This window comes from Saimiri boliviensis, chromosome 1, assembly GCF_048565385.1.
Source record: "Saimiri boliviensis isolate mSaiBol1 chromosome 1, mSaiBol1.pri, whole genome shotgun sequence".
In the NCBI taxonomy this organism is placed as follows: domain Eukaryota; kingdom Metazoa; phylum Chordata; class Mammalia; order Primates; family Cebidae; genus Saimiri; species Saimiri boliviensis.
The window spans coordinates 184,234,594-184,240,364 of NC_133449.1; the positions used below are offsets into that span (position 1 = coordinate 184,234,594).

The following is a 5,771-nucleotide window of genomic DNA, read 5'->3' on the forward strand; positions in this document are numbered from 1 at the left end:
TCCTATACAGCAAACCCTTACCAACACTTTGATCTTTTATTTAAATTTTTATTTCTTTGGTTATTTTTTGAAGTTGGACATTTTTCTAATGCTAATAAGCTAGTTATATTTATCTATTAATTGCTCATATATATTCTTTACCCATTTTTTAGTTTAGGGGTTATGATGGATATTAAAAATAATTATTTCTGTTTCATAATGCTATGGCAAGCTCCTCCAGGACAATATAGATTTTGGAGGTACAATGTGTATTACATTTCTTATGGCTATATAAACTACCCAGCTTTTTAATGTGTCAAATTATGATCTTTTGTGAAAATCACAAAAGGACTAAGTTATATTTGATTAGCCTTATGTTAGAGAATCTTATTTCACTATATGACTGGCAAAAAATGCTTTAATTAACTGTTAAGAGTAAAATACAGGTAATACAAAGTACATGGTAGAGCTAAATGATAGAGATTATACCTCTAAAAGCAGTTTACAGCTTAGACAATATTAGAAAACTTAATCTATTATTCTCATGTAGCATATTTCTGTTAATTATAAAAAATCCAAATAATGTAGTGAAGTTGGGAAATTTAGGGTATACAGAAGACAAAAATGTCTAGATTTTGAAGGGAACATTGGATATACAAGTAATAGACACAGTATTTACATAACATGTTACCTTTCCCCCAATTGTAGAGTCATTTTTACTGCAATCCTCCATGTTATATATAAATGTGCATATCTACACACACACACACACACACACACACACACACACACACACACCCCATAAATTTATTCAGCAATATCAAGAATCATCTCTCTTTGTTTGGCATAATAAATGACCTTTTGGTTTAAAGGCCAGAACTTTAAAATCAGACACATCATTTTAAAGCCACAGTAAATATGTAGAAGTATATAGGCAGCTAGACTTATAATTTTGGAAATAATAACAATTTGCACTGATTAGCTCTAAATCTCAGTTATTAATGTGGCCTCACATAAAGAACAAAATGTGTATTTTTTAGTATTGGCACTTGGCTTCTAGAACATATTCATCTAAGCAAAATGCATGCTATTTCAGTATTTCAAGGGAAAAGTTGTTATTAATTATAATCTCAGTTGAAGGAGTGATCTGAAACTCAATTTTATGCAGAAAAAGATAGGATGGTGAATATTGTTCAGCTCACACATCATTGGTGTATCTCTACGTGGCTAAAATATATTGGGAAATCCTCCTAGTATATAAGGTCTGATCAATTTAAAGGCCCTGTAATTAAGTTTGTCTCCAAATAAATAAGAAAGATGGGTGACATTTTGAGATTGTAATTTAGACAAGGCCTTGAAATCGCCTGGTTTAAAAAGGTTATTCCTTTATCAATGCCTTAAAGCAATGTCCTTTTTTCCAAACATAAAAACACAAAAATACTCCTATTGACAATTAGAGTTTCTATAATACCTCTTTCTTTGATGTTTACATTAAATTTACAACTATTAATTTTGTGGTATATTTTCACTTACAGTGCTCTTGCTTGTGAGTATAAGGAATATATTTAAATGGTCTGGCTACCAGTAAAGTAATCTTCTTTCTAAAGCATTATTGTTGATTCAGATATAACCTCTGGATGGGAAAGAAATTGATATTATAAAATAAGAATGTTAAGCCTTAGTCATATTGAATGTTTTAAGATAACTCGATGCTATCATTTCCCAATAAAATATATCAGAGCAATTTAACATGTGATAGGGTATTTAAATTAGTAACTTCTCAAGAGAGATGTGATAAAGTTTGAGATGAGTGAAATCTGCAGGTAGAACTTGTTTAGCTACTGAGGTACTAATGCTTTGAAGAGCTAAGAGACTATAATTGGTGAACTTTGGGTTCACTGAAAAATATGAATGAAAATCAGAACTCACAGAAGGAAGAGTGAGGAATTTCTATAATGGGTGTATTGAGGTAAATAACCTATTTAGAAAACCTGAAAAGTAAAGTGGGGAAATAGGAAAAGCAAAGATGGAGAGAAAAGAACGTAGCATACACACATCAATGAGATGATTCAGTGAAGGAACTGAGGGAGGATGATGATAGAGATCACAAAACATGAACGGTGCTGGCTATTTAGCTCTTGTTTTAATGAACATTTCTAGAGTGCCAGATGTATATCAGGGGAGGGGATCTGTGCAGTGGGTAAAGTACCTCATTTTCTCTTCTCAGAGAATCTCATTGTCCAGTAAGATGAATCAATGAATAGCTGAAATACAGAATGATAAGAGTTATGATGGCAATGCATACATATGAATAGAAGAACAAGGAAGACATCTATCTCAGGCAGGAGATGAAGTGAGTAGGTGAAAGCTGAGATGAAGAACCAGAAGGATGTGATTAACTGAAGAAGAACAGGAATGATATTTTAGACAAGTTGGAAAAGTATGGGCAGAGCCAAGATGTGAATGTGTACAGAATTTTAAATGGCCCACAAATATTTCATAATGCTGATAGCACAAACTATACTCAGACAGTCCCCATCTTACAATGATTTTTTAAAATTTTTACAATGGTGCAAAATTAATGTGCATTTCAATAGAAACCATATTTTAAATTTTGTTCTTTTCCTGGGCTAGTAATGTGCAGTACTGAAGTATTTTGTGATGCTGGGGAGTGACAGTGAGCCACAGGTCCCCACCAGGTACATGATCATGAGGTTAACAACCAGGAGATATACAAGACTTTTATAAAACAGGCATTGTGCTAGATGATTTTGTCCAACTGTAAACTATTTTAATGTTCTGAGCATTTTTAAGGTAGGCTGAGCTAAGCTACGAAGTTCCATAGGTTAGGTACATTAAATGCATTTTTGAATTACAGTATTTTCAACTTAAGGGTTTATTTACCAAGACATAACCACACCTGTGTTAGTCCATTTGCTTTGCTCTAACAAAATAATTGGGGTTGGTGATTTATGCAGAAAAGAGGTTTATCTTGGCTCACAGTTATACAGGCTGTACAAGAAGTGTAGTACTGGCAGCTGTTTCTGGTGAGGGTCTCAGGAAGCTTACAACCATGGCCAAAGACGAGAGAAGTTGAAGTTGATGTGTCACGTGAGAGAAGGAAGACTAGAGAGAGAGACTGGAAGTGTTAGACTCTTTTTTTTTTTTTTTTTTTTTTCGAGACAGAGTTTCACTCTTGTTAACCCAGGCGGTAGTGCAACGGCGCAATCTCGGCTCACCGCAACCTCCGTCTCCTGGATTCAAGCAATTCTCCTGCCTCGGCCTTCGAGTAGCTGGGACTACAGGCTGCACCACCAGGCCCTGCTAATTTTTGTATTTTTAGTAGAGACGGGGTTTTACTATGTTGACCAGGAAGGTCTCGATCTCTCTCTTGACCTAGTGATCTACCTGCCTTGGCCCCGCAAAGTGCTGGGATTATAGGCGTGAGCTACCACGCCCAGCCGTGTTGGACTCTTTTAAACAACCAGATCTCATGTAAACTTACGGAGTGAGAACTGACTGCCGTAAGGACGGCACCAAGCCATTCATGAGGGATCTGAATAATCCCTATTATCCTATACGTCTCACTAGGCCCCACTTCCAACATTGGGGATCACGTTTCCACATGAGATTTGGAGAGGACACACATCCAAGACATATCACCATCTTAGGTCAAGAAGAATTTGCATAGGAAAGCGGGGGCAGAAAAGTGATGGGAAAGATGTATTCTACGGTGGTGCTTATCCTGAAGGTAGTACAAAGACTTGGAATGATTTAAGAGAATGATGCAATCAATTTATACTTCAAAAAAATAATTTTTTTTTGTGGCAGTATGGCTAATAGATTTGGGATAGAGGGAAGGAAGACTAGAAGAAGGGAAAATTAATAAGAAATCCAGGTAAAAAGAAGGAGGGTCTAATGTAAGGCAAGGGCAGGGATAGTAGAGAAGGAAAATAAATTATTAAGTATTATGAAGATAGACTTGACATAATGTTGAAATGGAATAGCAGAAAGTGAGAAATAGAAAATGACCTTTAGACATACTGGAAAACTAGAAATATGACCTGAATGTTTGTGTCTCTCCAAAATTTGTATGTTAAAATCCTGTCCTGCAATATAATGTTATTAAGCAGCAGGATTTCTGAGGAGAATGGAGCCCTCATGAATGGGATACTGCCATTATAAAACAAACCCCAGGGAGCTGGCCCCGCTTCCACCCATGAGGGCACAACCACTGGAAGAGGGCACTCACCAGAACTCAAACATGCTGCCAGCCTGAGTTCACACTTCCAGCCTCCAGAAGAGTGAGAAAGGAATGTTTGTTGCTGATTAGCCACCTGGATTGGCATTCTGTTATAGCAGCCCAGAGTGGCTAAGACAGGATATAATGGTGTAAGTCACCAGAGTAGAAGGTAAGGTTAGTGAGTTGTAGAGAGGTCATCTTATCTTGTTCTAAACAAGTTATGTTTGTTTGAAATGTTTTCTAAGTAGTGTTTACTAGGCAGCAGTTGCTGAGCTGGAGATGTAGATTGAAAATTATCATATTGTGTGTCAGACCAACCAATATGCTTTTCTTGATTAAATAAAAGAGAAGAAAACTAAAAATAATTACAGTACAGAAGCAAAACAAGGAAAAAGAATCTCATGGACTTTAATAACAAATATCTGAAAAGTATTCTTTGGGCTTTGCAAATCAGAGATCACTGATGTCCATAGGAAGAATGTCTTTATTGAAGAGGTGGAATAAACAGGAGGATTTGAGCACTTAATGAACAAAAGAGAGAAAATAGGAAGCGCAGCATGGGGAGGGGGAAACACAGAGGGTGGTAGGAGGTTTAAGTAGCTCTCTTTTCAGCTGATTTTTTTTTTTTTTTTTTTTTTTTTTTAAACCAGAACATTTATTGTGTGACTAATCGGTGAAATTCTTAAGATGAACTGGATGCTGCAACAGCTGCCCTCTTGGGTTTAGGTGTTGTTCCTTCACGGAATCCATGCCTGAATCTGCGATATACAATTTTTAGTTGCCTCATTCGACCAGTGCTGGTGGTATTTCGTCTTTTAGCCTTGGCACTCCAGTTATACTTTCTCTTGCGCTTGGCGGGGTAGCCACATTTGCCGCAGGTCGACTTCTGAAGGTGGTAGGCCTTAGAGCCACAGCGGCGGCACAACGTGTGCGTCTTATTACGACGCTTCCCAAACGATGACGTTCCCTTAGTCATCCTGCTTCTGCGACCCGGACCAGAAAAAGCTCAGCTGATTGTTAATACGCAGTTTCAAACTGTAGCCAAAGAGAGGCGCTGTTCTAGGTAGAAGAAGTCACTCTATCTTGTAATGAGTTGATAAATGGAAAAGCAACTTAATCTGGTTGATAGAAATAAAGACAACTAGTAGGGACAGTTTTCCTCAAGATTAGAACCTAGAGGCTGACCTGAAAAATCAAAATGGAAGTAACAAAGGATATGGTCACGTAATTGTAACAGATGCAATTTACTAAGACTTCTTTTGGGTCAGCCACTTTAATAAATGCTTTGCCAAAATGGATTTTTGTTTTAATCATTTTAAAAATTCTAATACATATTACTATCTATACTTTGAGAAAATTGAAGCTCATAAAAGTAAATGACTAGCCCAAATTCATAAATCTACAAAGTATCGCAATCAACATTCCAAAACACCCTCTGTGTCTCCAAAGCCTATACTCATATACAGTATTCTATTTTATCTGGAAAGGACTACCAAGTATATAAGCTTTGGACATGCTAATTCACTAATAAGATGGTATCTTTTTTTAC

At 36.5% G+C, this 5,771-nt stretch overlaps 1 pseudogene; it reads right to left on the minus strand.

Moving 5' to 3' along the window:
* Positions 1 to 4,852: 4,852 nt before the first annotated feature.
* LOC101028101 (large ribosomal subunit protein eL37 pseudogene) lies at positions 4,853 to 5,216 on the minus strand (annotated as a pseudogene).
* Between the last annotated feature and the right edge of the window lie 555 nt (positions 5,217 to 5,771).